The sequence below is a fragment of the Neofelis nebulosa genome, chromosome 6 (genome assembly GCF_028018385.1).
Source record: "Neofelis nebulosa isolate mNeoNeb1 chromosome 6, mNeoNeb1.pri, whole genome shotgun sequence".
Taxonomy (NCBI): Eukaryota; Metazoa; Chordata; class Mammalia; order Carnivora; family Felidae; genus Neofelis; species Neofelis nebulosa.
The window spans coordinates 37782498-37797488 of record NC_080787.1 but is presented as its reverse complement, the minus strand read 5'-3'; the positions used below and the strand labels follow the sequence as shown (position 1 = coordinate 37797488).

General features: G+C 46.3%; 1 protein-coding gene across 7 annotated transcripts in view; it reads left to right on the top strand.

The window, feature by feature from the left end:
- The first annotated feature begins 13759 nt into the window (after nucleotides 1-13759).
- The window catches only part of FKBP5 (FKBP prolyl isomerase 5), a 121432-nt gene continuing 120200 nt past the window's right edge, over nucleotides 13760-14991 (top strand). For 2 of the 7 annotated variants that reach the window (XM_058733686.1, XM_058733687.1), the window contains exon 1: nucleotides 13760-13892. The gene's annotated coding sequence lies outside the window, so the exon portion shown is untranslated. Of the gene's footprint in view, nucleotides 13893-14379; nucleotides 14517-14536; nucleotides 14695-14991 lie in introns of those variants that run through there. The other 5 variants (XM_058733692.1, XM_058733691.1, XM_058733688.1 and 2 more) reach the window with 5 other exon arrangements.

Sequence of the window (14991 nt, the reverse complement as noted above, 5' to 3'; positions counted from 1 at the left end):
CCGCAGCTCTGCCACTTGCTGGCTTGGCAGACCATTTAACTTCTCTGTGCTACAATTTCCTTAGGTTGTTTTTGAAGATTCCCTTAGTTAAGACACTTAAAGCATCTAGAACGTGGGTCCAGCTTCCAATAAGCGCCCGGTGGACATTAGCTGGTATGGACACCATAGCCAAGAGTCTTCATAGTGATGCAAATTTCACTGGGTTATCCCTCTTTTAGGCCACCAGACTCGGCCTTTGCTGCCACCTCTCTCTAGTCCCAGGGTTCTCCCCACAGGTGTGGTTCCTGTTGACCTGAGCAATACCCTCCTAACCCCCCAAATATCTGAGTCAGTCACCCCTCTTTTTGCCCCTGCCCACGCATGCCCACTCTGCTGATACACCGGCTTCCTGGGATATGATTAATTCTGATTTGTGCCCATGGGGTCTGGACAGGGAAGCAAAGCTGCAAAGAAACCTGAGTAAATGCTTTCTGGGAGTTCACAGGGCACACAGCCAATTTCAGTTTGAGGGTCAGCCAGGTTCCAGACATCAGAGCTAAGTCCCTGGAGAGGAGGCATTGGTGCCTCTGTGTCTCCTCGGGGGGCAGCCAGCTCAGAGCCCTGCACGTACCCAGGCTTGGGAAATACCTTCGGCTGTTTGCACGACAGGGTCAGAACAGCATCCAGCTGTGCCATGACAGCCCCAAACCAGAAAACCATGACAGTCCGAAAAACCAGACTGGGATGGGGTACAAATCTGGCTCCTCATAGCAAAGGGGCAGGTGGAGAGGGGATTAGCTTATAAAACAGAGCCTGGGCCCTTTCCCAGGGCCAGGTCCAACTGGCTGCCCCTTAGCAAACCTCAAGGGCCCAGACAGTTCTCTTTGAACTATCAGGTTCACCTTCCGCCCTATCTTGCCCTTCTTACCCACGTCTGGGACTTTCTCCCAACACCTTCCACCTTGCAAAAGCTTTCTCTTAAACCTGGAACCAGAGTTTCTCTTTATCACTGTGTTTTTGTTTTTTCACAAGTTGTGCGTGGTGAGATCTCTCTTGTGTTTATCCTGCTGTGGTGCATTCGTCACATTTGGGACAATTTCGGCCATTGCTCATTCTAAATGGTTTCAGTATTTCTTCAGTCCCAGCCCGTTTTTCAAAGATGGTCTGCAATGGACTGACTACCTGGCAGTTTGTTAACAACGCCCCACCCAAATAAGAATCTCCCCGGAACTCAGGAGTCCGTGTTTCCAACAAGTTCCAGGCTGTCTTAGGCCCACTGTACTAAGACCACTGAGCCAGGACTGTGAGTGTTTCAATGGCAGGGCCTAGATGTCGCTCACCTCTGTGTCCCCAGCCTCTGTAGGACCTGTGGGGCCACCTCCCTTCCCAGGCTCCTAAAGGCCTAATGCCAAAAAGATGACACTTGGACCCATGAATTTTAGGCATCGGCCAGCAGAGGAAAGAAACTCTTTGGGGGCTCTGAGGGGTTGCCCCAATTCACCAAGGACGCCTTGAGAGAAAAGCACTCGTGCTGACTTAACCACGCTGGACCTCTGTTCTCTGTGAAATGCAGATCAACGTCTCTGTGGTGAGGGTTGAGGTGACGAAGTAGGCCTCAAAAGCTAGAAGTTTGAGGTGTCAGGCTTAATTCTCGTTGGGGTTAGGGGCAGGGGAAAAAACAAGCGAGCAAGTGAGAAATTACTACTTGCAAGCTACTTCCTAGAAAATACAGAGAGAAGCAGACAGATAAATGTACCAGGCTCATACATAAGAACACACACCTTGTGTGTGTGTGTGTGGTTTAGATAAACTTTACTGAGGCATAATTTATGTACAATACAATGTGCCCCCATATAGGTGTATAATTTGATGAGTTTTGACAAATGTGTTTGCCTCTATCGCAGTAAAGATCATTTCTGTCTCCCTAAAAGTTTCCTTGTTCCTTTTTGCAATCTGTCCCCACCTGGGCCCAAACAGCCCCTAATCGGCTTTCTGTTGCTTTGGATTAGATTGGTAGTTCCTAGAATTTCATGTACAAGGAATCACACAGTCTGTACTATTTTCTTTCTAGCTTCTTTTGCTCAACAACATGTTTTTGACATTCGTCTATGTTTTTGCTTCCATTAGTAAGTAATTTGTTCCTTTTCATAGCTGTATTGTATTCCATTGTATGGCTACACCACAATTTGTTTACCCATTCTCTTGTCGATGAAGATTAGGGTTGATTGTAGTTTGGGGCTATTGCAAAAAAGTTGCTGGGAACATTCTTCTACGACTCCTTCTGTGAACACGTTTCTATTTCGCTTGGGAGGAAAATTGGTGAGTTATATGGTAAGTGTGTGTTAAGCTTCAAAAGAAACTGCCAAACTGTGCTCCAAAGTGGAAGTGTATGTTGCCACCAGAGAAGTGTGAGAATTCCAGCTGTTCTCCATTCCACTGGCTCTTGTATTGTTGGTCTTTTTCATTTTCACAATTCGGCTTAGGCGAGGAATGGTCTCTCACTGAGGCACGTGTCTGCTCACCCCTCCAAGCTCTTCTGGAACCGTTCCTCCCGGCCTCACACTTCTCCCCAGCTGCTCCAACAATTCCTCTGTTTCTTCCATGCTCTAGTCCCCATTCCTGGAATTCTCGTCCGCTTGAAATTTCCCCCTCTTGAAACTGACCCCTTCGCATCATTCAGGTCTTGGCACAAATTTCACCTCCTCAGAGGTCTTTCATCACCCTCTCTGATGGTGTCCTCGACATTTTTTGGCTCATTTACCCCGGTTTTTTACTTTGTAGCAGTGAGCCCTATCTGAAAGAATCTTGTTTGTATGTCTATTTGTTGTCTGCCCCGTGAGGACCTTAGCTCCACAAACAAAGGCAACTTGTCTGTTTTATTTACCTAGAATGGTGCCTGATAGATAGTAGGTATTCAATATACATTGTTCAACGGATTTGCAGTCCAAAGTGTGCATTCAGTATATTAGTCTTTAAGGTCCTGGGAATTAAAGGGTATGCATATTAACAAAACACAATTATTAATTAATTAATTATTTATTTAAAAATTTTAATTTATTTTTGAGAGAGAGAGAGAGAGAGAGAGACAGAGCATGAGCAGGGGAGTGGCAGAGAGAGAAGGAAGCACAGTATCTGAAGCAGGCTCCAGGCTCCAAGCTGTGAGCTGTCAGCACAGAGCCCAATGAGGGCTCAAACTCACAAGCCATGAGATCATGACCTGAGCCCATGACCTGAGCCCAAGTCAGATGCTCAACTGATTGAGCCACCCAGGCTCCCCCAAAACACAAATTATTTAAAATGTAAATTATTTTTATTGTCTGGGCTATTCAATTTTGCATGTAAGTATGCATAGAAATCTAAAAATATAAAAAAGTAGAAAAAAGAGGAGGGGTGCTTGGGTGGCTCAGACGGTGAGTGTTTGACTCTTGATTTCAGCTCAGGTCATGATCTCACGGTTCTGGGTTCGAGCCCCAAGTCAGGCTGTGTGCTGACCATGCAGAGCCTGCCTGGGATTCTCTCTCATCCTCTCTCTCTCTCAAAATGAATAAATAGACATTTAAAAAAAGAAGAAGAAGAAAAGAGGAAAATTGACCGTAGTTTCACCAATTACTATGGTTTAAAAGTATAAAATATTTTAAATTATTAACTAGTTTTAAATTTTTAATTTTTTTAAAGTTAGCTTTTGGGGCGTCTGGGTGGCTTAGTTGGTTGAGTGTCAGACTCCTGATCTTGACTGAGGTCATGATCTCAGGGTGGTGGGATCAAGCCCTGCATTAAGCCCTGAGTTGGGTTCCATGCTGAGCGTGAAGGCTGCTTAAGATCCTCTCTCTCCCTCTGTCCGTCTCTTGTTTGCATGCTGTCCTTTTCTTTTCTTTTTGTTTTTATTATTTTTTTAAATGTTTGTTTATTTTTGAGAGTGAGAGAGAGAGACAGAGCATGAGCAGGGGAGAGGCAGAGAGAGAGGGAGAGACACATGTCTGAAGCAGGCTCCAGGCTCTGAGCTGTCAGCACAGATCCTGATGCGGGGCTCGAATTCACAGACTGTGACATCGTGACCTGAGCTAAAGTCAGGCGCTCAATCCACTGAGCCACCCAGGCGCCCGCATGCCCTCCCTTTCCAAAATAAGAAATAAAAAAAAAATTTTAAATAAAAAAAAATAAATGTAGCTTTTTAAAAAAATGTGAATTTATTTATTTTGAGAGATATAAAGAGAATGTGCACAGGGGAAGGGCAGAGGGAGAGAGAGAGAGAGAGAGAAAGAGAGAATCTCAAGCGGGCTCTGGGCTGTCAGCGCAGATCTCATGAACTGTGAGCTCATGACCAGAGTCGAAATCAAGAGTCAGATGCTTAACTGACTGAGCCACCCAGGCATCCCAAATTAGCTTTTGAATAAGTAATATTTGTACATGGGAAAAATTCACAGTGTATCCTTCTGGAAAAGGCTGCTCATATACAAACATACATATATATCTATCTGCATTTCCCCCCCAAAATACCACCATACTGCATACATTGCTCTGCACGTTGCTTTCTTCCTTTAACAATTTACCTTAGAAATCACTCCACATCCATAGTTGTATCAGTTACAATTATGTTCGGCTGTGAGTGACAGAAAATTCGAACTATCAGCGACTTGTAAGATTAGATATTGACTTATCTGTCACGAATAAAGTCTAGAAGTAAGTAGTCAGACAACACTAGGACTCCACAATTATCAGGGACCCAGATTCCTTCTGCCTTTTGCTGTATGCCATCTTCAGCACAGGGCTCTACTTCACGGTCCAAAATGGGTGTCTGAGCGCTAGCCCTTACGTCTGCATCTAGCCAGCAGAAAGAAAGGAAAGAAAGGGACATGCTCCCTCCCATTAAGAACGCTGCCTATGACATTTCTGCTCAACTCCCGTTGGCCAGAAAACACAGGGACACACCCAGCTGTAAGGGAGGCTGGGAAACGTTTTCTTCTTTCTTTAAGTAGGCTCCATACCCAATGTGGGGCTTGAACTCATGGCCCTGAGATCAAGAATCACATGCTCTACTGCCTGCTGAGCCAGCCAGGCACCCTTGGGAAACATATTCTTTATTCCAGGTAGACATGTACCTTGCTCAAGATCGGAGGAGAAGAGAATAGATATTGGGGGATGACTAACAATCGCTATTACAGCAAACATAGATTTGCTTCATTTCTAAAAATTGAATTTTGGGGGGCGCCTGGGTGGCTCAGTCGGTTAAACATCTGACTCTTGATTTCTGACTCGGGTCATGATCTCACAGTTTGTGAGTTTGAGTCCCATGTCGGGTTCTGTGCTGACAGTGAGAGTCTGCTTGGGATTCTCTCTCTCTCCCTCCCTCTCTCTCTGCCCCTCCCTTGATCTCTCTCTCTCTTGAAAATAATTAAACTTTTAAAAAGTTGAATTTTTTATAGCCAGCTGCCCAACACAAAGTGGGAGCCCTTCACCGACCCTCATGTTCGGCACTTCAAGTCTCCCTTGGGTGCGTGATTGGTAGTGCTAAGTCACATGTATAGTTTCCACAGAGTCCGAGAATCTGAGTTCTGACTTCCAGGTTGAGGACAAAAATCACAATAGGGGAATTCCTCCAAATATAGAAAAACCACTTAGAATATAGACCAATCCTCCTGTAAAAGACAACTACATATGCCAGATTTTTAAATCTTAAAATATTTTTATTTTTATTAAAAAAAATTTTTTTTAATGTCTATTTATTTTTTTTTTTTTAATTTTTTTTTTCAACGTTTTTTATTTCTTTTTGGGACAGAGAGAGACAGAGCATGAACGGGGGAGGGGCAGAGAGAGAGAGGGAGACACAGAATCGGAAACAGGCTCCAGGCTCCGAGCCATCAGCCCAGAGCCTGACGCGGGGCTCGAACTCACAGACCGCGAGATCGTGACCTGGCTGAAGTCGGACGCTTAACCGACTGCGCCACCCAGGCGCCCCTATGTCTATTTATTTTTGAGGGAGAAAGAGATAGGGCGTGAGCAGAGGAGGGACAGAGAGGGAGACATAGAATCCAAAGCAGGCTCCAGGCTCTGAGCTGTCAGCAGAGAGCCTGATGCAGGGCTTGAACTCACGAGCTGTGAGATCACGACCAGAGCCAAAGTCGGATGCTCAACCGACTGAGCCACCCAGGTGCCCCAATCTTCAAATATTTTTAAATGTTAAAAGCATTAAAACTCTAACAAGATAGTGAGGAATTACTGAACCAAGGTACATGAACAGATAGGAATCCAGAGAGATTAGAGTTGCCAGATAAAATACAGGACTTCCAGTTATATATTTGAATTTCAGATAAGCAACATTTTTTTTTTTAGTGTAAGTCCCAGTTAAATTTGAATTTCAAATAAACAACAAATTATTTTTTAGCATAAGTATAATATGTACTTGTGACATATTCCTACTAAAAAGCAATTTATTGTTTATTTGAAATTCAAATGTAACTGGATGTCCTGTATTTTTATTTGTTAAATCTGGCAACCCTACCAGAGAAGTGAGTCCAGCACTTGGGGCTGCTTTTGTCCGTGGGCATTTGCCAATCTGAGTCATCAGAGAGGTTGAGCTGTGCTTTTGAAAGCTTATCAGGATTAGGGGTACAAAACTGGAATGCAGGGCCTACTGAGTTTGGAGACTCTGATAAACCACCCCTGTGGTAGATTATTACTTTGATAATCTCCAGTGAGCCATGGCTATGGGTATTCATGCCCTGTGTACTCCCCTTGACTCTGGGCTGGCTCTGTGACCCATTTTACCCAATAGAATGTGACAGAAGTGATGTTGTGCCAGGTCGGGTTCAAGCCTTAAGAAGGTAGCTTTCATATTTTGGCTCTAGGGGAAGTCAGTTGCCATGTAATAAGTCTAACTACCTTAAGAACTGGGAGCTAACTGAGGAACTGGTGATGTGTACCTGGATTTCAGAATTGCGATGGACTTGTGGTTGCTGTGTGTCTGCCAGTTTCTCCTTTTCGAGTAGGAATATACTTTGAGATTGTCCTTTCTCTGCGTCACCATTTCCTGTGGGGAGCAGGTAACTTGTCTCTTTAGTTCAAAGGTTGTCAGATCCAGGGGAATATCACTGGAGAAATCTCATTCATACCTGGACCTGAACTTAGGGAGTTCAAACTCAATCCTGGTAGAGTAATGGGGTGAGATTTTCAGGGGTCTTAAGGGGTGGTGAGTGTATTTTGCACTGGGAAGGAAGTGAATCATTAGGGGACAGAGGGAAAATGGACAGATTGTTACTTTGGTATAGGCCCCCAGTGAACGATATTGTGTGAGTACTCACACCACAACTGTTCCCTCCCCTTGAATCCGGACTGGCCTGTGACCTGCTTTCACCTACGGAACATGGTGGAAATGACACTGTCAGTTCCAGATCTAAACCTCTAGAAGGCCTGGCAACTTCCACATTTGCCTTTTGGAGGAAGCCAGCCACCATGTAAAAGTCTGATTATCTTGAGACAGGATATTGTGAGAAACCCAACCTAGCCTCATGGAGAGACCATGTGGGAGAAGAACGTAGGACCCTCGCCAACATCCCACTGAGGTCCCACTTGCCCTCTAGGTGAGTAAGACCATCTTGGAAGTAGATCATTCCGGCCTAGTCAAGCTGCCCTGACTGATGCCACATAGAGTAGATACCAGCGTCCCTGCTCCAAATTGAAGAATCATGAGCAGCTAAATAGAATAGTTATCGTTTTAAGTCAGGAATAAGCAAAGTATGGCCCATAAATGGCTCCCTGTTATTCTTCTTCTTTTATTAAACAGCTTTATTGAATTATAATTAATTCACCTACCACACAATTTATCCATTTTTTTTTTAATTTTTTTTTTCAACGTTTTTTATTTATTTTTGGGACAGAGAGAGACAGAGCATGAACGGGGGAGGGGCAGAGAGAGAGGGAGACACAGAATCGGAAACAGGCTCCAGGCCATCAGCCCAGAGCCTGACGCGGGGCTCGAAGTCACGGACCGCGAGATCGTGACCTGGCTGAAGTCGGACGCTTAACCGACTGCGCCACCCAGGCGCCCCAAATTTATCCATTTTATGTATGCAACTCAGAGGTCTTTAGTATATTCATAGATGTGTGCAACTATCACACAGTCAACCTTAGAACATTTTTTTAAGTTTATTTATTTATTTTGAGAGAGAGAGAGCAGGAGAGAATGTGGGAGGGACAGAGAGAGAGGGAGAGACAGAATCCCATGCAGGCTCTGCAGTATCAGCGTGGAGCCCAACAGGGGGCTCGAACTCTTGAATCATCAGATCATGACCTGAGCCAAATCAAGAGTCAGATGCTTAACCAACTGAGCCACCCAGGCGTCCCTCTAAAGATTTTATTTTATTTTAAAAAAAATTTTTTTTCAACGTTTTTTATTTATTTTTGGGACAGAGAGAGACAGAGCATGAACGGGGGAGGGGCAGAGAGAGAGGGAGACACAGAATCGGAAACAGGCTCCAGGCTCCGAGCCATCAGCCCAGAGCCTGACGCGGGGCTCGAACTCACGGACCGCGAGATCGTGACCTGGCTGAAGTCGGACGCTTAACCGACTGCGCCACCCAGGCGCCCCTAAAGATTTTATTTTTAAGTAATCTCTACACCTAATGTGGGGCTTGAACTTACAACCTTGAGATCAAGAGTCTCAGTCTCCACCAACTAAGCCAGGCAGGGTCCCTTTGTTTGTTTGTTTGTTTGTTTGTTTGTTTAAATATTGTTTTGGCTGTTCTGGGTCCCTTGCAATCTGTATGAATTTTAGAATCACCTTGTCGATTTCTATAAAGAAGTCAGCTGGGACTCTGATGGGATTGCATTGAATTTGTAGATAATTTGGGGAGTATTGCCAACTTAACAATGTTAAGTCTTTTGATGTATGAACATAGGATTATATAGGTCTTCTTTAATTTCTTTCAACAATGTTTTGTAGTTTTCAGAGTATAAGTTTGGTACTTCTTTTGTTAAATTTATCCCTAAGTATTTTATTATTATTTTTTGAGATTTTATTTTTAAGTAATCTCCACACCCAACGTGGGGCTTGAACTCACAACTCCAAGATCAAGAGTCACATACTCTATTGACTGTGCCAGGTAGGCACCCCAGTATTTTGTTCTTTATTAGGCTATTATAAAGGAAATTTTTTTCTTAATCTCATTTTTTCATTGTTCATTGAAAGTGTATAGACATATCATTGATTTTTATTATAGATCTTGTTTCCTGCAAACTTGCTGAATTTACTTATTTTTAAAAATTTTTTTAATGTTTGTTTATTTTTGAGAGAGAGAGACTGAGCATGAGTGGGGGAGAAGCAGAGAGAGAGACACAGAATCCAAAGCAGGGTCCAGGCTCTGAGCTGTCAGCACAGAGCCCGACATGGGGCTCAAACCCATGAACCGTGAGATCATGACCTGAGCCAAAGTCGGACGCTTAACCAAATGAGCCACCCAGGCACCCCTACTTATTATTAAGTAAGCTCTACATCCAACGTGGGACTTGAACTCACAACCCTGAGATCAAGAGTCACATGCTCTACTGACTGAGCCAGCCAGGTGCTCCTGAATTCGCTTATTGGTTCTAACAGTTTTTAAGTGGATTCCTTAGCATTTTCTATACACAAAGATCATGTCATCTGTGTTTAGAGATAGTTTTACTACTTTCTTTCCAATCTGGATGCCTTTTAAGTTCTATGTCTTGCCTAATCACCCTGGCTAGAACCTCCAGTAAAATATTAAATAGAAGTGGCAAGAGTGGACATTCATGTCTGTTCCTTGTCTTTTTCTTGGAAAAGGTATCAAGTCTTTTACCATTAAGCATGGTGTTAGTTGTGAGGTTTTTTTGGTGATGTTCTTTATCAGCTTGAGAATGGCTGCCTGGCTTTGTAAATAAAGTTTTAGTGGAACACAGCCATCCCATTCATTCATGTATTGTCTATGGCTGATTTGAACTATAATGATAGAGTTGAGTAGTTGTAACAGAGACCATATGGCCTGCAAATCTAAAATATTTACCATCTTGCCGTTTAAGGAAAAGTCCACTGACATCTGTCTTAAACTGCTAAATTTTAGGATAGTTTGCTATGAAACCATATATAACTGAAATAACTCCTAGGCTTTGACTGGAACCTCAAAGAGCTGCAACATTGGGTAAGGAGGAACCATAAACAAACAAACAAACAAACAAACAAATAAATAAACAAACCATAAATAAACAAACCCTCCCACATACTGTAATCCAGTTTCAAGTCATCTGGGAAGCTCAGAAAATCAGAAGCCATGAAATTGAGTTAAGGTGATCTTAGCTTGCGAGTGTCCCCAAATGCCTGCAGAAACCAATGGAAATCCTTTTGGGAGGAAGATGTTATCACTGTTGCCTTAAATGATTTTTCAAATACAATGTCCAAAACATAACCAGGTACATGATGAGATAAAACCTCATGAGGACGAACCAGTAGTAAAAACTAACAATGGAAACCGATCCACAGGGACTCTAGATTGAAATTAACAGACATAAGCCATAAAACAGCTACACTTACTTTGTTTAAGGAGAGAAAAGCCAAGCTTGAAAATTAGAGCAAGTCACAAAGAGACATAAGAAGTGACACAGCAGATCTGAAAAGACCCAAAGAGAAATTCTGGAACTGAAAAAAGAAACCCAAACAAGCAAACAACAAATTAAGAGCTTGATGGATGGGTTTAAGAGGAGAATTTTTTTTTTTTTTTAAGGAGGCTCCATGCCCATGGACACTAAGCGACTTGATCTCATGACCCTGAGATCAATCAAGAGTCGCATGTTAGGCACCCCAAGAGAAGAATTTTTTAAAAAGCTGAAGAGAGAATTAGTGAACCGAAGAAAAGTCATAAGAAACTTTTACAACAAAGCGTTGAAGGACAAAAGATAGAAGATACAGAAGAAAGGATGTAGTGAGAAGGTCTAATAGGTATTTCAACTGGGGGCCCAGAAAGAAAGAGGTACAGAAACAGTAAGTGAACATACAATGGCTGAATTTTTTTTCAAAATTAATGAAAAATTATTCAAATGTGATAAGCAGCCATGAAGTGACATACATTCACTCCACCATGTGGTTTGACTCTTAAGACAGTGTATCTTTAGGGCACCTGGCTGGCTCAGTTGGTAGAGCATGCAACTCTTGATCTCAGGGTCGTGAGTTCAAGCCCCATGTTGGGTGTAGAGCTTACTTAAAAACAAAAACAAAAACAAAAACACACCAGCACATCCTTCCCGTACAGACCTACCTTTGAAAGGGTTCTGAAACCAACATAAAGGTGGATCCATAGCAGATGGAACAGGGCTTGTGTGGGATGAGTTCAAATACAAACTTTGCCACTCCCTGCTGTGTTACCTGGAGGAGACTGCCAAACTTCAGTTTTCTCAGCCAATAAATGGGGCTAGGAATACAAGCCTACCCCACATCGCCATTGTGAGAATCGAGTGATACGGTGCATGTGAACAAACCTAATGAATGCCAAGGGCTTTGAAAATGAGATATGGTTTGAGTAGGATCACAAACATTCCCAGGGGCACTACCAGTGACAGGTCAGACCGGCTACATAATTTGCAGGTGAAATGAAATGAAATGAAAATGCAACTGTCGAAAAATTATTAAGAATTTCAAGACAGCGACAGCAGAGCAGGTCACACGCCCATGAAGCCAGCCTTGGTAATAGGCCCTGCAAAGAACTGCTCTGTGCGTTAGGAAAGGGCTGTCTGTTCCACATCCAGGTGTCTGCAGCCATAGCCCACGTTATCTTTGAGCTCTGAAGGGCAGCAGTGTTTGGGGAAATTGCAAGCACACGTGTTTCCAAATGCCAAGGAGGGCAAGTGCAGTGACCGGAGTGGTTTTCTGAGAGAGTGGGTGGGGCCAGCCAGGCTGCCATCAGAACTGTGGAACTGACTGTTCCCCACAGACTCTGGCCTAGAAAAAAAAAGCCTGCAGCTGTATCTACAGGGCCTGTTGTTGTTTGCTGCGGTGTGTTACAACACAGCCTGGCAGCCTCCAGGGCCTTTCTGTCTTCCTCCTGGAAGAGCCTGGTCCCAGAACATGTGACATGGCCACACAGCCCTGCAGATTTCCCATACTGCTCCTCGCTGTTCCCTCAATTACCAGGCTTTTCCAGGTCTGCATGCTTTTCTGCTCATCCTATCCTCTGCAAACTGGGAATCCCTTTCCTTCCTCTTCCACATCCCTCCATCTGGCAAACACCATCTTTCAAAACTCTTTTAGGACTCAGCTCTAATGCCACCTCCTCAATGAAGCCTTCCCTGCCTTTCCCAGGAAAAGCCAACTGCTCCTTCCTTGGAGCTGTCCACTGTAACATAAGTGGTACTGACATGTAATGTGGAAGTCACTATCTCCTTGGCTAAAGCCTTCAAGGGCTGAGACAATGTCTCCTCACCTATGCAGACTGCACACAGCACAGTGCTTAATACTTGCTAGTAGTAAGCACAGTAGATGCTTAATCAATTGGGGTTAGAAACTTTCAGAACAAATCATTGAAGGATAAATGGTTGGATTTGGATTCAATCACCCATGTCTTGTTGAATTAATGTATGAATAAATTGTGTCAGTGATTCTCCCTGGCATCTGGTAAAAAGGGAAGCTTCTAGGCATTAAGTCAGGGCCTTCTTTGCTCTTGAGGTTTCCGTGTTGGTTCTAGTTGTTTTTTTCCCCAGGCACCACGTCCTGAAGGCAGGGATGGTGATTTGTTGAAGAGGGTCTTCAAAAATACCTAAATGACCAACATGACATATCACAGAGAGCAGATTTGGAGCTAAGAGATGTGGCTTCTGATCTGGTTATGAGACATAAGATTTCCATAGGTGACTATTAAGTCCCATAGCTATGAGACTTTAGGTTTCTGTTTCCTCAAAAATGAGGGGTTTGAGTTAGTTACCCCCTAAAGCCCAGTAACCCCCAGAGCAGCCAGTTCTAGCTCCTCATCTGAATCTCTATGGGAACTACTCAGCGGCAGCCAGCCTTCTGGTTGGAGGAGCTTAGCGCCTCTTGAAGCTGAGTTTGCTCAGCGGGTCTACCCTTTGCTGATGGGGGGGTGGGGGGCGGTGGTGCGGTGGGAAAAGGGGATCAGAGAACACTAATATTTTTTAAGGTCTTTTGCTGTCTCAATGGCCTGGTGTCTCATGCTTGAAAGGCAGAAAACAACGGGAGAGCATAGTCTTCACAGTCATTTAGTGTCCATGGGGAAGTACCACGGGCTAAACTGGTTCTCAAGATGGGATTTTCCCGAGGCCCAACGGGGCATTTTTTTTTTTTTTTTTTTTTTTTTTTTTTTACTTCCTAGGGCTAACCTAGTCTGCTTACCTGACACAAACATCCTGGCCTGCCCCTCTCCATCCTTTGGGCAGGCCTGGCAAACAGGCAGGAAGGCAGAGCTTTCAGAGATACGATTCAGATGTGAAGTCAATAGCTTGTTTAGGCATTAGTTTCTCTGAAGGTAAGAGACGGTGTGAGGGGGCATGGGTCAGTTTCCTTCATCCCTTCTCGCCGGCCCCCACAAAGGCCAAGGGCCAGACACGTGGGCTGGCGTGGAGAGGCGGAGTTTACACCGAGGCGGAGGTGCAAATGGACGGGGGCGGAGTCTCATTTGCATAGACGGTGCGCGGCCACCAATCCGGACGGGCGGAGCGACAGCCCGCGCGCCTTTTGGGGGCGGACTGACAGCCCCGGGGCCCTATCGAAGACGGGTCCTGCGGCCGGCGGGGGCGGGACCGCGCCGGGCGCTGCCCCGGGGATTCGGGCCGGTTCGCGGGCGCTGCCAGTCTCGGGCGGCGGCGTCCGGCGCGCGGACGGCCTGCTGGGTGGGCTGGGGGCCGAGCAGCGCGAGGGTGAGGCGGAGAGAGAAGGGGCCGAGGAGCAGCCACGGCGACAGGTACCGACGCCATGGCCGCAGGGATGGGGCGGGCGGCCGCGGCGCCCCGGGAACCGAATTCCCTCCTTCGCGGTCAGATCGCCGCCGCGCCGCTTCGGCGCCCCCTCACGCGCGGTTCTCCTGCCCCAGAGAGGCAGGCTCGGGGCGAACGGGGCGGGGGAAGCCTCGAGGCGAGCGCGCCGGATGCCCCTTGCCCAACTGCGGGGCCCCTCCGCGCCCCGCCGGCCCGCGGGGTCGGTGCTCTCTCTGCGAGGCGCGGAGTCCGGCGACCGCGAGAGCCCCTCCCCGCCCCCGCCGCGCTCCCCCTCGCGGAGTCGAGGCCGGTCGCGCCCGCTCGTCCTCACCCGGCTTTTGTTTCCTGCCCGAGGTGACAGGTCCCGGCTCCGGCTCCCGTCGGTCTCCCCCGACTCGCCCGAGGCCCGGCGCCTGTGACCGCGACCGCCCGGAGCTGGCTGCGGGACCCGCGGAGAGCCGGGCGGCGCGTGAGCGGCCGCCGCCGCGGGCGGGAGAGAAACTTCGCCTTCCGGGGCCCGGGCCGGCGGGCGAAGTCGAGCCGGGGTGAGCCGTGCGCCGGGACGCCGCGTGCGCGATGGAGCCGCGCACACCTGGCGGGGCCCGTGGCGGGTGAGGATAACGGAGTGTCCCGCTGCTGCGCTCCTCGCTTTCGGTTTGCGCTCCCGGGGCGGTGGGTGTGGATGCGTGTTCGCCGCCTTCACCTGCCACCATGGGACAAGTGACTGGGATACAGCATCCCGGCTCTCAGCCGCTCTTGAAGGGTGCCAGTGCAGCGCCTTTCTAACAGGTGATTATTCTCGTGCCAGGTGAAAGCCAGTTCCAACTTGTTTTAGGGCTCCTGACTCGGTTCACTCCTGGAACGTTAGAACTCCTTCCACTGATGTCTAAAAAGGTGTACTGGCAATAGTATAGGAGTCCAACCCAGTATTGATTTAAAACAAAAAAACACCAACCGTTTGAGGGGGGTCAACGTGCAGATTGATTGCATTCTTTCCATTGACGAGCCTGGAGGAACATGGTCTTATTTTAAAAATTCGGTTTCTGCAGTGGTGGCGAAAGCATAGTAAGGTACAAAGTTAGTAAA